This window comes from Protomyctophum bolini (assembly GCF_963924005.1).
Source record: "Protomyctophum bolini genome assembly, chromosome: 2".
NCBI classification, from domain to species: domain Eukaryota; kingdom Metazoa; phylum Chordata; class Actinopteri; order Myctophiformes; family Myctophidae; genus Protomyctophum; species Protomyctophum bolini.
Genome location: NC_137863.1, coordinates 9,664,506 through 9,686,064, shown reverse-complemented (window position 1 = coordinate 9,686,064; position 21,559 = coordinate 9,664,506). Strand labels below are relative to the sequence as shown.

Below are 21,559 nucleotides of genomic sequence, written 5' to 3'. Positions count from 1 at the left end.
TTGAGGTGTTATGGAAGCCCCGGTTTGCTTTGATAACAGCCGTAAATTAATTTGTATTGTTCAATCTTATGTCTCACACCTTCCTCTTGACAATACAACCAAGATTCTCTGTGGGGTTCAGGTCAGGCCAGTTGACTGGGACAGTTAAGCACAGTAATACCATAGTCAGTAAACCAGTTAAAATTAGCATCTCCATGAAGCTTGTCAACATACTGAAGCACAATGTACTCTAAAAAGATGGCTGTGTTGAAACCATTGTTACATTTTCAGTCATGAGTCAGTCAGTGGATCAACACCAGCAGATAACATAAATCATCACTGTGTTTTGTCATGTCCAGAGTCTCAACACACCATCTATTGTGATATTTAACAGCACTGTGTGCTTCAGTATGTTGACAAGCTTCACGGAGACGCTAATTTTCCTTTCCAGCTCGATTTGACAGTGCCAAAACTATACTAGTAACTGGTGCTTGCCCGTTTTTCCTCCCGGAATTTTCACCAGTGAGGGGGATAACTTTGTAATATGCTATTGGCTGTTTGTATTCTTTTTGGAAAAATATAAAAAAGATACTTATATTGACCCTATAAACAATTTAGTATATGTAAGGTTTTGCCCACTCAAATGGTACCTCGTCAAATAATCCCCACATATCCAACAACTTCTGTGAACAGACTTCACTTCGCTTTTCATAAATTATATTTGTACTTAGGCTGTCTGCTGTCATGAAAGTTTATAGTTCGAGAAATTCAATGTCCAGCCGTCTGCTGTCCAGCCTCTCCCACCCCTCACTGGGGGAAATTCTGGGAGGAAAACAGAAACGGGGTGAGTTGTCTTGTTACCGTTTACCGACCATGGTATTACTGTGCTTAACTGACCAGCCAACTGGCCTGACCTGAACCCCACAGAGAATCTTGGTTGTATTGTCAAGAGGAAGGTGTGAGACATGAGACTGAATACAAATTAATTTACGGCCGTTATCAAAGCAAACCTGGGCTTCCATAACACCTCAACAGTGCCACAGACTGATCACCTCCATGCCACGCCCCATTGATGAAATCATTTGTTCAAAAGTAGCTCAGACCAAGTAGTAACTGCATACATTAATATACTTTTCAGATGGTTTCTCGTTTATAAATAAAAAAAAATAGTGGTCTCGTAAAATATTCTAATTCACTGAGATAGGATTTTTTGATTTTCATGAGCTGTACACCATCATCAATATTAAAACAATAAAAGGCTTGACTTATTTCAGATGGATCCATTGTACGTCTCTTGTCCGTCTGTGTCCCTTTTATGGGACACAGACAGGGTCTGTGTGGGCAGTTTCTCGATATACACAAAGAAAGAAACTCACGCACACGTCACGTCAATTCTACTGCTGCGGTGCCTGGTGTGAAGTCAGTCGGATCGGGTGTTCTGGATGTATAGCAAGAATACTTGGGAATGATGCAAGTTGGGAACGATGTAAATGTCCAACACGGTCATACAAGAGCTGTTGTACCCATTGTACCTGCCTGTCTATGTCCCTTTAATGCCCATATATGGATCCGTCTATATCAGTGGTTTTTAACCAGTGGTCCGGGGACCACCAGTGGTTTCATTTTACACTCTCAAGAGCTAAATTATTAATTGTTAAACATCTGCATTACTTGATTTACAAGATGTCTACACAATTAGAGAACGTAAAATAATGCTTATTTTGATCAACATTTGCCTGTTATTATCTCTACTAATGGTACCAACATCAATACAGCATGGAATTGTGGACATATTCTTTAGTTTTGGTGGTCCGTATGTATGATATGAAAAGGGTTGAAAACCACTGCCCTATATGCCTACATATGGAGAGATGCCCAATCACCGATCCGACTTACTTTACACCTCACGCACACACAGAGATTTCGCACATTTATAGTTTATTATGCATGAAGTTAACACACACACAGAAAATACAACGCTACATGATCTTGTGTGTGCGCGAGAGCGATTTTCCTCCACACAGATCACACCAGAGGCCCTCGCTACCGAGCTAAAGCTGCAGCTGAATAATTAAACACACAGCGTGCCTCATACCATCAATGGCAGAAGAATCCACAAATTTGTCCTTCAGACAAATAAAAGTCAAGTGAGGCAACACACACACACACACACACGTTAAGCCCTAATTCAAAAACATAACTAATCGATCTCTTAAAGTCGGGATACATTGTGAGCTTCTGAACATTGTGAATTTTGAGCGGTGCAACCACTCCAAGGAACAGCAATGTCCGTGTTCACCTATGTGTGTGCCTATGTATGCGTTGGTTCATGAGCACCAGTATGACTACCGTACCAGTAGGGGCGCTGTTGTGCCAGAAACAGAGAGAGAGACAGTATTAGTGCTGCACTGTTGTCTGCTAATGAGAGAGAGAGAGAGAAAGGAGGGGGGGAGGGGAGTTGCACCACTCAGTTCACACAGGTGTGATTTTTTTTACATGCCCATAAAAAGGGACACCAGGTTGAAAGCGGTTAAAGAAATGAATGAGGTGGAATCCAGAGCAGAGCTGGAGAGGTACAGGGAGGGGAAGGAGGTACAGGGAGGGGAAGGAGAGGTACAGGGAGGGGAAGGAGAGGTACAGGGAGGGGAAGGAGGTACAGGGAGGGGAAGGAGAGGTACAGGGAGGGGAAGGAGGTACAGGGAGGGGAAGGAGAGGTACAGGGAGGGGAAGAAGAGGTGAAGAGGAGTCAATGGAGAGGTACAGGGAGGAGAGGAGAGGTGAAGAGGAGTCAATGGAGAGGTACAGGGAGGGGAAGGAGAGGTACAGGGAGGGGAGGAGAGGAGAGGTGAAGAGGAGTCAATGGAGAGGTACAGGGAGGGGAAGGAGAGGTACAGGGAGGGGAAGGAGAGGTACAGGGAGGGGAAGGAGAGGTGAAGAGGAGTCAATGGAGAGGTACAGGGAGGGGAAGGAGAGGTACAGGGAGGGGAGGAGAGGAGAGGTGAAGAGGAGTCAATGGAGAGGTACAGGGAGGAGAGGAGAGGTGAAGAGGAGTCAATGGAGAGGTACAGGGAGGGGAAGGAGAGGTACAGGGAGGTGAAGAAGAGGTACAGGGAGGGGAAGAAGAGGTACAGGGAGGGGAAGAAGAGGTGAAGAGGAGTCAATGGAGAGGTACAGGGAGGGGAAGGAGAGGTACAGGGAGGGGAAGAAGAGGTGAAGAGGAGTCAATGGAGAGGTACAGGGAGGGGAAGGAGAGGTACAGGGAGGGGAGGAGAGGTACAGGGAGGGGAAGGAGAGGTGAAGAGGAGTCAATGGAGAGGTACAGTGAGGGGAAGGAGAGGTACAGCGAGGGGAGGAGAGGTACAGGGAGGGGAAGGAGAGGTGAAGAGGAGTCAATGCAGATCTAGTGGAATAAAGGGAGGAGGAATGAGAGAGAAGAGGGAGGGCAGTGTGCTGTCCCAGAGCTGCATGCAGTGTTGCCATGTCCGAATATATAAGCGACTTTGGGCTTGTTTTTCTGTAAAGTTGCTTGTAAATTATTCACAGTTGTGGGTTTTTGGGGTCGTTTATAAAATGTAATTAGTATTTGTGTGCCAGGGACCCCCGGCCCGTACCAGATTTGTTTTGCAAAAAATATTTATATCATATTTTCAAATATCCAATGCATAGGTTTAAAGTGCTCATGTGGCCTATAGTCGCTTCTTTTGGGCTTGTTTTCGGGAATAAACGTGGTTGCTTATTTCTGTCACAAAATCTGGCAACATCGTCACTCAGTCAGGACCAGAATAGTGAGGACATTCCAGCCGAGCCTGAAATAAAGCCTGCAATCTGAGCTCCCTGAGACGACGACCCGCAACAAACACCGGCCCACTCAAAACAAAGATCACACACACGCACAAACACACACCCACACACACCTCAACATACAAGACGTATAGGTTCTAAAGCAAGAGGGGTATAAAGATAGTTCAAACACAAGGTTTTTGCGTTTTAATTAAATAAATCTAAAACTCGTTCACTTCCTGAAACCATTACATTCAGGCTTTCGTTCACTATACAATTATAGACATTGCAATTTGAATTGAAATAAAAGGTTGGCTACTGTTGTTCCTGGACAAAAGACCACATTTAAGTATCAAAGTAAATAAACATCCTAGGACTCAGTCTAGGACCTAGACAAAGAACAGGTATTGGTCATTTAACATCGAATGTGCAACTATTATGCTGTGTACTGACTTATACTTTTCTCAACAGATAAAAAAATACTTTACATTATTTATTACTTCTACACATGAACACGAAATAAGATGACCTGCGCATTTAGATTGTGAATGACAGTGCTGTGTTTCTGTGCAGTCATGTCATTGGGATCGGATGCACACAGGTTAAGTCCATACTCCACTGGGACGGAAACGCTACTGAACATTGAACGTGAACAAAATTATTTGTTAATTTGTTAATGTTAACCACTATAGACAATTAAGGGTGGCCCATGACTGACACACACACACACACACACACACACACACACGAGTTTAGAATATCAAGTGCAAAGAGGAAACAAGAGGACAGAATGACTTCCTGTTTTTCTTCAAAGAGCTGTCCCACAAGCACTAACATTTACTGCCAACCATATACCACACCAGCATTGATTCAATCTGTAGTCCCTTTTGCCGCCAGATTAAGCCGTGACTTTTATTTTGAAGACCCCAAAATGAACAGGAAGTGAAGTCGCCTAAAACTAATGTGGCTACCGTCTTTTTAGAAGTTATCCGAAACGCGAGGTAGCGACAATTTAGTGATGAGCCACTAACATCAGCGATGGCAGTCTTGACATTGTCTTCACTTGAGAACCATTATAAACAGAACCTGCATTATATCAAAGCCAATGTTGGAGCGGACAGCCATTGTTGTAAAGACTGGTGCCTACTCCACATGATTCTGATAACAAGCGGGACCAAGAGCTGGGCCTGGGAGGAATAATGGGTGAGACGGAGATGGTCGATGCACAATGGGACACAGGTTTTGTCTAGTGGGGAGGACGACATATGCCAAGCATGTGTGTACATGTGCAGACTTCTAAAAAGTTGAGCAGTAAAAAGTGTAAGAAAGCCTCCATTATCCATTCTGAAGTGTGCTGGCAGCTCTGAAATTCCAGCCAGGCCCCAACTCAAGACACACAGACAGACAGGCCCCAACTCAAGACACACAGACAGACAGGCCCCAACTCAAGACACACAGACAGACAGGCCACAACTCAAGACAGACAGACCCCAACTCAAGACAGACAGACAGGCCCGACTCAAGACAGACAGACAGACAGGCCCCAACTCAAGACACACACACGCATATCTAGACATGCACACACACACACACACACACACATGCATATCTAGACATGCACACAAACACACACGCATATCTAGACATGCACACACACACACACACACACACACACATGCATATCTAGACATGCACACAAACACACACGCATATCTAGACATGCACAAACACACACATCTAGACAGGCACACACGCATATCTAGACATGCACACGCACACACGCATATCTTGACATGCACACGCGCATATCTAGACATGCACACGCACACACGCATATCTAGACATGCACACGCACACACGCATATCTAGACATGCACACGCACGCACACACACATATCAAGACATGCACACGCACGCACACACGCATATCTAGACACACACGCATATCTAGACACACACACACGTGAAGTGGCCTCATCAATACTTCTTGTATCTCCATGTGAATATGCAATCAAATGAAACCTAAAACCAAAATTAGGCCTAACTAACTGAGCTCAACAGGTCAATTTTACATACATAGATTACAGACAGATTTCTGCTCTTTCCACCATCCCTGAAGCTCAGTCAAGGGACTCAAGATACAGCCTTTCATGCGAAATAAATGCCTGAGCCTCAGTGAACAAAAGCTACAGTTTACAGTCACTATTAAATTCCCAGGGGGAGACTGCTTGTGTTGGCATAAAGCACACCTTTTAACAACCAACCATGGTGACGCAGAGTGGGAGAAAATATATAGCGGTAGTGATTCTTCATTCCATTAAACCTTTTTCATTTCAAGAGCAGTCCAAGAACAGTTTGATATGTATTAGGCCACAAAGCCCCATTTGATGATATTCTATTCTCTGGGACCCAAATCTGCAGTTTATATCCCGAGAGTGTAAATTGAACCAAATGGACACTTACATGTCCATTTGGTTCCATTTGCTTTACCCTCAGAATTACAGACCTCTAAGTGTCCATTTGGTTCCTAACTATCAGTCAGTTTGACGTGGCATTATTTAACACACTAATGGCAAAATCTGGTAAAACACTGTTGTAAGGAGATGTATAGAGCAGCTGTGGGAGTTTGCATACAGCAGCTGCATGTCTCTCATTCTGTGATTATTTGACATAATCATATTAGAATTTTTTTTAATCATTTTTGCCGTTTTTTGGCCAAATACAATGAGACTGAGCGTTGGGAAGGGGTGAGTCAGTCAGCTAGGTCAGGAGGCAACAGGGGGAGCACGGCCAAAAAGGTTTGGGGACCGCTGGGGTAGAGGACAAAGAACAACAACTTGCAATGGGCCTGGTCGATACACTACTACACCACAAAGACACATATACCCGTCTAACTACTTTAAAAACATCAATGACGTCCACAATCACAACACCAGAGGGAGCTCCACAAATCACGTTCAACCCAGGCTCAAACAAGGGATATATTATTTTTATTTTTTTCTATGCCACAAAAAGGTGGAACGCCCCAACAACAGTCATAAAGGATCCTACTCTCCTTTAAAACCGCTCTTTAAAAAAAATTTACAGGTGGCTGCAAAAAAAAAGCCCCCCGTATACTGTACATATTTGTCTTTTTCGACTTCTAACCGTTGATACGGTAAGATGTTTTTGCATAGTATCGTATATTTGCCAGTCATTAAATGTTTAGACCCCAATGGAAACAAGCCATAGGCTTTCTTGGGTTTAACCCATTCTGAACGGGAACCCATTTTGGTGTTTAGCATCACGTTATGCTTTAGCTATTGAAAAATAGCAGATCTACAAGCTCATAGCGCGCCACCGAGTGGCGCGCTACGAGCTTGTAGGTCTGCTATTTTTGAAAAATCGAAGAGCGACTGACATTTTTTAGAATCTGATCTCAGGTCAGAATGGGTTAATCAGACCAGTGTGTGTCCCAGTGGAAACATCGTATGGATCTGATCTCAGGTCAGAATGCTCTTAGACCTTGTATCAAACTATACTTTCCTGCTGCTAATAAAGTATTCAATCAATCAATCTACACAAAGCCAACTTATTGTATATACACACCCAAGTGTAAATGTGCACAACAGCTGCTGAGTCGACATCCTCACTCCCTGCATATGCCAATGGCCAATGCCTGTGTGTGCAAGTTCAAATCGATTTGGTCAACCCACTGGGGAGAAAAATGTTTTATAGTAGGAGGAGGACAGTAAGATACAGTCATGCCGACTATCCAGAAACGTAAAGCTTTAAACCATTTGACAGATTTATTTTATAACTTAGTTTTACATTGTAAAGGATTTTTTTTTAAAGTAAGGCAAGAAGGGTGCCTGGTGGCTAAGCCAGTGCATGTGCTCCTTTAAGCACCAGGACTGACCTGGGTTTGAATCAGACTCCCATCTTTTCTTGCATGTCTCTCCTCTCTATGCACTCGATATCCTGTCTCTCTAGTCTCTACACATTCCTATCTGAAATGGAGCATAAAATGCCTAAATTAAATCTAATAAATATGGTGAATAGAACATGAATAAAAAATCCAATGGGCACCATGGCTTGGCCAATTAATGTGAAATTATTTTGAAGTAGTTACATTTTACTGAGACGTACTTCAAGAACACACTCTCCCTCTCTCACTCTCACACACACACACACACACACACACACACACACACACACACGATAGTCTCGATAAAAACACCCTTTTGTTGTACCAGTATCCCTCCCTACAGACACACAGCCTATATGGATGAAGGTGGTGAGTGAGAGAAGGTAGTTCAAAGCAGAGGGGAAAATGCTCTCAGAGAATTGCCTTTTCCTCAAGAAAAACATCCCCCACCTCATAGCAATGCACCTAATGTGCACACACACACACCCCCCATTTTTCCCTCACACAAACTGCAGCGTGCAGAAAAACCAGGGAAAATAAATGAAGGTGCAGACAAAGAGATGACAGATTCCTGTGTGTGTGTGTGTGTGTGTGTGTGTGCGTGTGTGTGTGCGTGTGTGTGCCCTGCATGCATCTTCCACCACGATCCATCATTAATACAGACAAAGAGCCAAGAGGGGCAGGACAGGAATCGCGCAGGCACGCATACAGACTCACCTACACACACAGAGCTGCATAAAGCCACACATCCCTTCCAGTGATGCCTTCATCCTCTAGAACTGCTATGTGTGTCTATGTGGGAGCTGTACAGATATGATTTGACCACCCCGATAAACAGAGCATTTTCCACAGAACACTGAGGCAGTGACCAAACCCATTGTGAGAGAGGCTGTGTGATCTCACAAGGCTAATATTATGGAAATTAGTTAATTAATCAATGGCTAAACAGCCTTTTATCTGGCAAGTCAGAGCGCCAGGCTTGATCAGCCTCCATGCTGTCCAGTGTGATAACAAACACATTTTATATCTGCAGAGGCAGTGGAGAAAGACAATCTAATCTAACCATGGTCAATTTGGCGTGACGATGCCAGCCATTGTAAACACTTTGAGATATTGAAAATAAAATAGACCTCATATCAAGGTTCAAACTAAAGTCTACAGTGACCTTCTTTGTCTGCATGCTTCAGCTGTGTCACAAAAAAGAAAAGGCCACTATTCATTTTCAGAATGCAACGCAACTCTTTGCAATGATTTTTCCTCACTTGCTTGCTCTCTCTCTCTCTCTCTTCCCTACCTCCCTCCCTGCTCTATCCCCCTCCCTCTCTCCGTCCCTGCTGGATTGGCGGAGTAAACACAGGAAGAGAGCGGGCTCTGTTCCACCCAGCCAAAGCAGGGGCTGGGCGTTCCTGCCAAGCTCCTGCGCTGGGGTCAAAAGTTTACTGTGGTTTTTGTTTCACCTTTCCTCAGCCAATCGCAGCGCCACGCTGCGGCGGCCTGAACTCTGAACCCTGCGAAGAATTCCACTCAAAAGGAGGGTCTGACGCCAGTTTCACAACTAGAGCCCTCCCCTCCTCTCCATTTTCCCCTTCTACTCTTTCCTTCTCCCCCAACTGGCCAGTTTCACTTGTTGACAGAACTTAGGTAAAAGAGATTCCAGGAGCGAGGTATGGGGAGCCGTATGAAAGAGGACTGCAGATACTTACACGCTATAATCAAGCATTGAAATGAAACGTAACAAGTCTAGGTAAACATACCAAAGCCATTTGAATCCCCAAAACATTAAGGATTGGCAAAGATTTTTACTTCTTTTTTGCACAATGAAAAAAGCTTTGTAACAAAAAGATTTGTAACAATTTACATTTTTATTCCATGAGAAAACTTGTGGAATCATAAAAATATCACTTCAAAGTGGATGGGTTCTCTCTATTCTCCCTGCAGGAGTGCAGGGCCATGCATGTATCCTTCCCACCACATGCCACCCAGATTCAGGTTAACACTATTAAAAGCGTGTTTAAATGACTTATGAGGACAAGCTGGATACAGGGGTCACAAAGACCAAGTGTTGAAAGACAAGACAGACCGAAAGCCAACGACGGTGGAAGACACAGAGAGAGATAGAGAAGGGAGGAGAGGGGGAGGGAGGGAGGGCGTACTATGCTAGGCAGGCGGCCGAACGCTCAGGGATCGTTTCAGAATCAAATCAGAGTCACTCCGTCTGACTGGACACATGCGCACACGTCCTGAGCAATAATCCTACTGCGGGTTTGTTTACGTCTCTGTGGCGCTGTGCTCTGCTCCATCTGCTGGGTGATTAAGCGTGCACGGCTAATCAAGTCCCTCGCACAACAAAGCACCACGAGAAGGCCTGCAGGCGCTGTGGTAGGAGCTGACCGTGTTCAGGTCACCAACAGCTTACATCTACAGGAAGAAGAGATAGGAGGCCGGCGTTCAGGCGTTCATATTCATTTTTGAATATCTGCCTAGTTGCTCAATTAGCGGTGGCTTGATGAGCAAATTTGAGAATTCATGAATCGGGACAAAAATATTGTTCAATATAAATATTTGTTATGCCGCCACACCAGATGGCATTTTTACTCACACTAGCAGCATGGTCACACTCAGTCATGCAGCTCATTTAGGATCATCACAACATTGCTAAAACTGTACAGTTACTATAGGAGAACTAAAGAAATGTATTCATACAAAATGATAATCAATTTAGTTAGTGGCTGCAGCCTTTGTGTCAATATCAACGCGGCAACGCCTACAATACATGGTGAAAGCTACACTGAGGAGGATGAAACTTATCCTCACATGCTTTCTTGAGTCCACATGTTCGTACAAAAACATAGGACGAGATAATTGTGAGTGACATTTGAACACGTTTACAGTTTAGGGAAAAAGTAGCCACAACTTTGCTCCAGATATATAGGTTTTCATCCGACAGGCATAGATATGTTGTGATGTTTCCATTATGAATAATTGCCAGTCTGAATATGCTGCCAATAACGACTTTAAATTGAGTCCCTGGATCCCGCATTCTGGATTAGTCAGTAACATGCATTGTCAGTAAACAATGCATTGTATAGCGATACGTTTCTTTTAAGAATTACGCCTATCTTAAGATAATTACATTTCTGCTTCATCAGAAGACTTACTTCCTTTTTAACATTGTAAATTCATGCTACATGCCCAAGGAGTAACTTAGTCGGATCTTACTGAAACTGTTTTAACAACAATTTTAGGACAATGTATAATTTACGGATGCAAAAATGTTGTCTTACAACTGTTGCTGTACTGTGAAACATGGCATGAGGAACACAGAAGTGGAGACTACTACTGAAAAAACATGAATATGTTGGAATATGCCCGTTTCGGTTTATCTGCGTTAACAGCATTCATGATATGATCAAAGTTGTGTGCTGATAGAAAAGTGCCCTCTGGACTGGAATGACCGTTACTTGCTTAAACAAATATAACTAAATTTAAATCTAGCTTCCGTAAAACCATAAAAAACATGAACAAAGCTGCCTGTTAATGGACAGACATTATTTGCAGTGTGATGTTTTGGCAATTAAATTCAACTATCGTCAACATCAAGTTTGGAATGATACAACATCATTGTTACCCCAAGTGTCAGCCGGGCTCTTCAATAATAGGGACAATGACAGGGATCAGATGAGCGCCTCTTTGCTAGGAGCGTTGCCTTAACAACAGACCACATGAACAGGAGTGACGTCGCCGTGCACAGTCAACAAAAGTAAATGTCAGGAGGAACATTTTCCACTTCATTCAGTTTAGGGTGGTTCTCAATTAAGAAATATAAAATTGTTTGGATTTATGTTCAGCATAAATTAGCTGAAACGTTCCTAGCCAGTGTTGACGGCGCACTGTAGTAAATCTGGAGCCCACTTGCCTACTCGACCCAGAATAGCAGGGGCCTCTCGCTTCGAACCTGGAATTCTGTGTCACTCAAGACTCGACTTTGCTCCACAGTGAAGGGGCGGAGGCAGGGCAAACGCAGGGCAGGAAGAGGGTGGGCAAAATGCAGGCAGGAAGGGAGGGCAAAATGAAAGCAAGGTGGTCAATGTAGTAGTTGAGAAGTTCATCCAGAAAAGACATGCTCACAGGTTTTCCTCTTTTCAGACGAGAGAGAGAGTGAGAGAGAGTGAGAGAGAGAGAGAGAGAGAGAGAGAGAGAGACACACACAGACGGAGAGACAGAGAGAGAGAGCGCATCTGGCAACATTTATCTCACTAACCAAACTTTTTTCTCTTCACCCTCCCTTTCTGCCCTCCCTAAACTTTATAAAAAGGGGCCCTAAACAAAACACAAACACCATCTTGCTAACATTTTACAATGGTAGCAAAACCGGGACAGGGAGCTACCCTGCAGTTGGCTTGTTCAGGTGAACCCATTTTACGAGCATTCTTCAGCTGAGGGAGAGAAAGTTAAAGGGGGAGTTGAAGTTAAAGAGGAAGGGCAGAGAGGGGGGGGGGGACAAAGCCCTTGGCACCCCCCTTCCCTAATAAACCCTTGCTTCATCCAATCAGCAGTGACTGCAGAGAGTGAACTTTTCCAAAGGCTTGCTGGTTATAAACTGGAATTGGGTGCAATGATTGCTTCAGGCTGCCCGTTTGGCTTTCAGACGTGTGCATGGCTCACATATGGCTCAACTAGCCTAGCATTTGGGTATTACCTCAGAGTTGAAGAAGAGGGGAACGAGGGAATGAATGAGATGTGACTTCAAATACAGCCAGACTCCAAACTGCACAGGCTGACTTGGACCACAGCGATGCAGCTGGCTGGGTTTCTCTAAATAGTGAATAACAATCTAGATCCAGGCTCTCTCATTTTATTCCATCTCACTTATTCAGGCAACATCGCAGTGAAAATATTTCAACAGTTGCAACAACTATCTTGTTGAGCAAAGGCTTCTATATTTAGCATTTTAGGAGTGGGCAACTAAACTAAACCTACCTGTTGAGTAGTACCATGGACACTAGCATGTCACGTGCAGTCTCTGTTCTGCTCAAAAACTAATGTATGAAAAGTTTGCAATATAAAAAATGGAATAAAAAAAAACGCAGCGGTTTGAAGCTGTCAATCTAGTTTTGGAGTCCTATTCAAGCAACCCCCACCTCTTGTCCTGCAGCCTGACAGAAAGGTACGACAGAGGAATCATATTTCAATTAGGGAAACAATCAGGCTTTCCTTTCAGCACACTGCGTCTTCAGGACTCCTCACATAGCCACCGATCCTCTCTCTGCCCACCAATTAATGTTACATTAAACACACACATACCTCGTGATCATTGGCAGCTAACTCGAAACGAAACTTATTATCTCCCTCTCTCTCACTCCCTCTCCCTCTCTCGACAACACGCACACAGACCCTGACGACACACTGAAAGAATGCCATCTATTCAGACATCAATGGGGCAAAAAATGCAGCTCGACAAAGACAGAGTGTAGACAGTTATCAAAAAGTGGCCTCTCTGCCACACAAGGATTGGTGACTCCTATGGGTCCATTTGGTTGCATTTGTACACAGATTAACGCTCAGGATTTTACTATGTAGTTAAGAGTTAAGAATATATGTTAAGCATATTTTGAAATGCTAGACCAATCTTCTTATACAAACATTGTACTTAAGGTTCTATTTTACATTCAAACCAATGTACAGCCGTTATCAATAATATCACAAGATCAATAACCAATAATTATCAATCAGGTAACGGTTGTCTTCTCTGACCCCAGTAACTGCCACCAGAGTCTTCTCTTCAATCCCATGAGAAAAAAGTGATAAGTTAATGAATTATTGAGAGCATTGGGGCTGGCAGACAAAGACCAAAAGCCATGCATCCAAGTCACTTCTTCACCCCATCTGCAGTCAAAGAATCCCCTCAAAGATTGATTCATTGTTAACACAGCCTGACACCCTGTGTGAGGGAGAATGAAAAGGGGAGATAAAGGGACAGAGAGGGGGGCTCCATTTGCCAAGAATATGAGTAGAAGCAGTTCATTGGACGGGTTCCCACAGTGGTCATTCTGCCACCTACAAAAATACCACATACACAACCTTGAGTGATGACATTCCATCAGACCCAAAATAAAGACAAATTTACCCGCCTTGGGATTGATGTTCCTCAGTAGCTGCACCCATTCCCAAATTCATGACAGTCACACGAGTCTATGTTATTGAAATGGCACAGACATCCATTGGAGGGAAAAAAAGATATTATAAACGCATCCAAATATATCAGAGAGAAGACAGCTGACTGACACAAATGCCTAGAACAAACAGAGGCCTAGAAAAATAGTTAAATCGTTTTAGACTGCTTTAGCTTCTCATAGGCAAGAAATGCCAAGAATAAGTAGCACCACTGTAGATGCCTGCAAGTATTGGCAAGGATGCCTCCGGGCAAAGAGAGCGACAGGCAGCACACCTAGACCTCAATCGTTTCATTTAAATGACTAACCTGCCTCTTCGCTGTCTGTCTATACATGAGCAAGCTCTCAAAGAATGTTCTCTCGCTGTTTCAGAAAGTGACTGTTCAGCATGCACGTTGCACGCACATAGTGAACGAGTTGGAATCCAACCTGAAAGCTCCTGCATGTATTCCATGTGAAAAAACAAACACACACACGATCGATCACAGATAAACACATAACTGCTACATCCAAGCAATAAACGATGTACTGTCCGCCTGATCAGTGTGGCACATTTACAATTTAGCCAATAACAACCCTCCCAGACAGTTCAAGTTGAGTTGCCATCAGTCAGTCATAAACAACGTTCTGCACAGGAAACTTGACAAATAACAACTGCTACATTGTAGCTCGCGGACCGTATGTTGCCAGTGAACACATCGACAATTTCGTGCGCGCGGCGGTCACGGCTACTACAACTGGCTGGTGCAAAAGCAAAAATAGAAACAAATCTCTAGGAAAAAGTCAATAGAAACATAATGGGGGAGAAGAAAGGAAAACCGAAGGTTTCCAAAGTTTAAATGTAAATGTGGTGACGAGCTCACCTATGTGATATTCTCTTCCATAGCAGCCCATCCGATCATAAAGCCTATCTATCCTATCAAATTAACTTTAAAGCGGTTATAAGCTATATTAGATATATTAAACCACCAACGCCAGTATAAGAAAGACATATTAAACAGGGAGATATCAAAGTGATCCTTGTTGCAATAAAGCAAATCGCAAACATTCCACAACAAATAGGCACTAGTCGTTGTATCGCGGTAGAAACACAGCTCTGTTCAGCAACGGAGCGACACAAACTGCATCGCTGGAAAAATGCACACGAATAACAAATACACACAACAGTGTTCAAATAAATCGGGGGTTCAACAACATTATACTAAATAGCTGAAAACTCACCGGCTTCGATGTTTTCATTGAGTAGACCAGTTTCTTTTATCACCTCTATAAACTCTCCGCCATCTTCAGCAGGACCGTGTTTGTTTAAATGGGAAACACTCCCAAAGCGCAAGTCGCAAGAAGCCAGCTTGTAGTGGAGCGATTGGCCTTCTGGGTAATGAAGTTGTATTCAACCTAGATCCTTAACGAAACCGAATGGCTCGTTCAGAAAATGAACTACACATACACGAATACCCATTATGTGATATGAACAGAGCAGCATCCAAGGATATTATTAGGGGACAGAAATAAAAAACGCATGGATCTTTTTATAGTGTAGACTGTAGAAGCTATGCAAATGACGATACAATTGTATTTTTAATACAATTCATAAAACAAACTCAAACAAACATCCTATCACGTATCAAGTAGGCCTACCCACAGTCCTATGAGTTATATGTCAGCTATGAAACATGAATGCTCAATGCAACATGTAAGTATTACATTGTGTGCACTACACTTTATGCAGTAGGCTATAACATCTTAGTAAGTAGGCTAATTTTTATCCAATTGACAGTAGGCTAGTTTGTCAGTGAAGTTACGGGAGGTGCGTGCCCTGGCAAACCAACAGGAGATTGTGGGGAGCCATGGACGATGGAAGAAACTGTCTCCATGGTGATCTCGTAGGCACACTAGTGTAGAATTTCAACTGCTGGGGAAGGAGTGAGGAGGGGGAGGGCATGAGGAGGAGAGGGGGGATGGGGGAGTTACTGGGTTTGAGAGGAGAGGAGGCGGTGTAAAATACTAGGTAATTAGCTCCTTACTTGCTCTTTCCTGTCTGGACATAATTCTATCCACAATCAGTACCAAAACGTTTGAGGTGGAAAAACGAAAAGGGGAATGGAACAAATGACAGAGGTGGACAGTTAAGAAAAGAAAAAAGTTTTGCTCAGAACCTCTAGGAAGCTTTGTCTTGAATGGAGAGTTGAGAAATCCAGTCAAGTTCATTACCTTTGGCAGTGGCTAGTTTTAATACTAATATTCATAGAACATGCCTAAATGAATGTCTGTGTATCGGCAATGGACATGTTATTTGTTATGTTACTAATACATTGATAAATAATCATCCAGCACACAAATTACATATGGGTCACTTGATGCAGGCATGATTGAGTACAAATCAATAAAGAATCATTTGCCAGCTTCTAAGTGAAGCTTTAATAATAATAGCACATGACATATTGAGATATATCTTCATGACAGAAACAACGCTAAACAGGAAGCTTTGCACACTCCTGGTGTGCATGATTATGTTTTGTTGTGTATGTATGTACTATGTCCGCATAAGTGAGAGCCTCAATTACATTCCACATAGACCAAAAAGGGGGGGGGGGGTATGTTTGTGCCCCTTCCCCCACAAAACACCAAAAACTGACCTCCCCCTCTGACAGAGAGTGTGAGCCACTTCATCCCATCCCCCCTCCTCACTCAGCCTCTCCACTTTGAAAGGACAGAAGATAACAGTTTGAAAGGACAGGAGATAGCCCCATAATCATTCATGCATTTAGATTGCTTTACCTGCAAACAACTAAAGGCATGCCTTTCTTTGCTCCAATCCCCCACCCCCACTTCTTCTCAGCAGTGGCACACATATCCAAAATATAACACAGCAAAAGGACCATCAAAATATAACATGCCCACTTGCAATAAGTGTGTGTGTGTGTGTGTGTGTGTGTGTGTGTGTGTGTGTGTGTGTGTGTGTGTGTGTGTGTGCTATTCCTTGTTACTGACTAATGTGCAGATGCAGTATGCCGTATGGGTTTGATTGGCTATATACATACATACATCTGGTATTTCTTCCACATAACAGCTGGAAGTGTGTGTGTGTGTGTGTGTGTGTGTGTGTGTGTGTGTGTGTGTGTGTGTGTGTGTGTGTGTGTGTAGTTGCGTCTAACCTCCAGGTTGGGAACTTTAGGGCATTAAATAAACTGTGAAAATCACACTGAAAGTCATCGAAGCAAGAGCTTCAGGCCTATGATTGATTGTTTGCTTGAATACTGTAGTTTATTCGACAGAAATGTAAAAAAAAAAACAGTAATATAAAGTAATAAAAACATGTTAGTTTGTTTCTTGCAACAATTTTCTTCATTTTGTTGAGGAAATGCAGAGCCAGATCACTCATAGCATCTCTGAGGATAGAATTCTGGATGAGCAGGATTTTGTACAAAACGGGCTACTCTTGAAGGCAACCCTCCCTCCAATCTTAGCTAATCAGTGTAGAATCTGAGAAATCCAACAGGCTCGTCTTGATCACATGACTACAGAGATCATGTGTACCGATTTGCGTGAGATTTGGATGAAATCTGTGGACGAACATAAACAATGTGTTTTGCAGAAATCGGCCTCATGGTGGCGCTATAACCGACAGATGTGGAGGGATGCAGGGAAAATGTTTTTCCATGGCCTCCATGGCCTTTTCCATGGCCAGGGAGTGCGCATACATAAGTTGTCGATGCAGTTATAGGAAAATACACCTCTTCAGACTCCATTTTAGCCCGTAGCACTCCGTAGATCTCCATATATGGATATATTTCTGACATTCCATATGTTGATCCTTCCCCATCCATCCTTCCTCTTCGATGTCTCCCTTTTGACTTATACCTGTCCATTAAAATTTCAAACTCTAGACGGGCCTGCCCCAAAGTTATTAGTGCAGCCGCGCCCGGCAGCCAGCAAAAAATTCTCAACAGGCCCGAAAATTAAGGCCCGGCCCTACCTGGGCCCTCATCAAACCCTCCAGATCTCCATATACTCTATGGAGCTGACCTGTTCTGACATTCCATATGTTGATTGTTGATCTGACCTCATCAAACCCTGTACACTCAAGACATGCTCCTTGGCCAGTACAGAATTCATTCCATGTTGATCTGACAGTAACAAGACAACTCACCCGTTTCTGTTTTCCTCCCAGAATTTTCCCCATTGAGGGATGGGAGAGGCTGGACAGCAGACGGCTGGACTTTGAATTTCTCCAACTATAAACTTTCATGACAGCAGACAGTACAAATATAATTTATGAAAAGCTACTACAGTGAAGTCTGTTCACAGAAGTTGTGGTATAGGATATGTGGGGATTATCTGACGAGGTACCATTTGAGTGTGCAAAACCTTACATTATACTAAATAATACTACATTGTTTATAGGGTCAATATAAGTAAAATAGCCTTTCCACAGGAGTATCTTTTTATATTTTTCCAAAAAGAATACAAACAGCCAATAGCATATTACAACGTGGCGGATGCGTGCATGCTTCTTGCCCTCAGGCGTCTTAACTTAAATAGCATTTTAATGTAGACATATAGCACTCTATATAGTCAAGTCTATACGCATAGTTTCATAATATAGATAGATTCATTCCACTGTTGGGTTCTTAGCTTATGTATGATTCTTGATGACAATTTTTTCTATGTATTAACAACCATGTTTTTGTTCTTACTTACTGTAAGTCTGCTAAATGCCTAAAATGTAAATTGTAAAATTATTGTCGACCGGCCGCTACGAACTTTCAATCTCAGCCTCTCTGTGAAATATTGGTTTCAATATTGAGTTATTAGGTTTTGCTATGTGCTACGTACCTAGTCATTGGAGGTAAAAAAAAAATATTATTTTGAAGTATGGTAAAAGAAATACAGTCCCATTTAGTAGTGTCCAGGATCCACTTGTAGTTTCTCAAAGAAAAATAAAACATGGATATCAGATGAAAAAAATCTATATCAGTTATTTTAAACCTTCAATAACCTTGCTTTCGCTTAATGTTGGATTATAGTGATATCAATACTAAATCATGGTCTGAGTAATATGTGTCTCTAACTTCAATATTTGTTTTGGTATTTGGTATATTTGTTACTTAAAATATATCTAAAATACTTCTGTAGTTGGATTTGTGACTAATTGCTTAAAGCCTAATCCGGACGTATGTGGAATTTTGTTCTAGGTAATCAACAAGTAACTTTCTTAATGTTTCTGCATCCATTATCTTTATACGTAGGTAATTATTCGTATGTAAGTTGTATATGTACAGTATATGTAATTTGTAAATTGAAAAGTAGTATATTGTGGTCACTTAATGTGGTCAATTGATTTTGAGTGTGACGTAATGAAGACATGTATCAATGGAGGGATACAGTATCGATGGTGACGCAATAAAGGTAGGTTTCAGATTACATACATGTATACACTAGCATTACCTTTAATCCACCCGACACTGAAACATATTGGTTAGCTAACAGGTAACGTATGTATGTATGTATGTAATTGTAAATTGAAAAGTAGTATACTGTGGTCACTTGGGTTGTTTTATGCGGATGCCGTGGTATTGAGTTTGAGTGTGACGTAATGAAGATATGTATCAATGGAGGGATATAACTGGCTTTCGAAGGTGACGTAATAAAAGGTATGTTTCAGATTACATACATATATATGTAGCAATGCGCGGAAAGCAGGGTTTGAACCCGGGCCTCCCACTGTCGTGCCAATGGGGCTGAGCCCGATTGACAGGGTTGTTGCAGGCTGGGTCTTGGCTGGGGGCTACATATACATAGAGGCATTACCTTTAATCCACCCGACACTGAAACATATCTTTATGACGTCACCATCGAGAGCCAGTTATACCCTGGCATTGGTACATATCTTCATTACGTCAATCTCAAAATCAATACCACGGCATACACATCGAAGCGCCGGAACAAACCACGTTACTTGCGTGCTCTGCTTGCGCAAAACATTTAGAGACGTACGAATATACACAACTATATAGTCAAAACAGGAAATCATCATAGAGGAGGTAAAAAGGGAAAAGAAACATATACAGTGAGGGAGAAAAAGGGATGGTTGGAGGATTCAGATTTTACAGGGGCCAGTTTCGAATTGCAGCCGTCCGTAGGTGCCCTTTGAGAGCAGTTTTGAAGGAGTCAAGGGATTCGCATGTCTTCATGACTGTTGGTAGGGCGTTCCACATTTTGGCGGCATAGCAGCGAAATTAATTTAGTCCCTTGTTTGTGCCGAATCTGGGTTGCACATGGTTTGTTGAACTCCCTCTGGTGTTGTGGGTGTGGACTTGACATTAAGGAAGTATTTAGACAGGTACATCTCAACTGGTATGTGTAGAAGGAAGGCACTGGTGCAAACTCTGACAGTTAAAGCAGTTTAGGGTGCAGGCAAATACTGTTGCAACAAGCAGCAAGTGTTGAAGCGGCAGCTTTATATTCTGATAAGCATTGCTTATCTGATAGTGATAGTGTTTGTTCAGTAGCAGGAGTCTCCCCATCTCTCTAACTCGGTCGAGATACACATTTTATTCAGGAGGGACTTTTCTGATATATACTTTATTTTGTATTCTTTTTGTTTTTTAATAACAAGCGAGTCATCTTGGACATCACATTAGGCTACAATAAAATGAGTACACTTCAGTAATTCTTTTAACACTCATTATGTTACGGGCTATTCAGTCCAGAAGAGTGGGATCCTATAATAAAGCAACATCAGTCCTCTACAAAGTTTTGCAGTCCATGGCAGTTTGCCAACAGATATTCCTTTGCCAGCTATGCTGGTGTAAAGTCTCTAACATTATGCCACCCATTTTAATAACGTATCTCTCTTTCTCTTTCTTTACATTCTTTAAACCAGATATTTAGAGGAACCTTTGTCCAATTACGTAATTATTTTGAATGCACCCTAATGAGAGTTTTATCACCCATGCAGAATGGCTTGGAGAGTAAGAAGAAAAGTCACCCTTTTCACATTGGCCTATTATAGCGCCACCAGGAGGCAACAATCTGCCCTGCCCTGGTGGAGACCTGTGCCTCGAGGGGCACTTTTTCTAGTTTGTAGCCTACTGTTTTTATAGTGCGAAAAAAAAAAACTATGATTGATCAGTTAGGTTTTTGTTACGACCACACAAGCTCGAGGACGCCATCTAGAGGACTACAGTTCAACTTACGAGCACGTTCAATGAAGTGGGAAGAAGCACACGTCCTGTCGGAGGGAGAGACGCCGTCGTCTATTCTTGTTCTGGAGTCTGGACATGATGATGCAGCAGAGAGCTTTGGTGAGCGGAATAAAACGTGAAAGCGTTTGGTTAAGATATGAGCATGCGAAATATTATTTGGCAAACGGACAGACCCTGGAATGCATTGCACACCTTGGGACTAGTTGGTATTTCCTGCAGTGACACTGCTGTGTTCTCTAGCTCTAGTCTAGTGTAGTCTAGCTGGCATACTAAAGCTAAATTAGCGGTATTGGAATTCACACCTTGTTCAGCAATAAATATGCCAAAAGGCCACATATTAACGTGTGCCTTTTAGAGAGGTCATGCAGGGACAGGTTGTTAGTCAGTGTTGTCAACACTTGACTCACAATGCACATTGTGATTTGGTTTACACACAAGGAATCATGGATAGCACTGACCAGCAGATATGTCGTTGTTCCCCCACAAGAGGGCGTTGTTATAAAGGTTAAATC

The 21,559-nt window shown here is 42.7% G+C and overlaps 1 protein-coding gene across 5 annotated transcripts in view; it reads right to left on the bottom strand.

Moving 5' to 3' along the window:
• ncoa3 (nuclear receptor coactivator 3) overlaps positions 1 to 15,161 on the bottom strand; it is a 40,108-nt gene extending 24,947 nt beyond the window's left edge. For 2 of the 5 annotated variants that reach the window (XM_080786579.1, XM_080786583.1), the window contains exon 1: positions 15,061 to 15,160. The gene's annotated coding sequence lies outside the window, so the exon portion shown is untranslated. Of the gene's footprint in view, positions 1 to 7,657; positions 7,677 to 15,060 lie in introns of those variants that run through there. The other 3 variants (XM_080786582.1, XM_080786581.1, XM_080786580.1) reach the window with 3 other exon arrangements.
• Between the last annotated feature and the right edge of the window lie 6,398 nt (positions 15,162 to 21,559).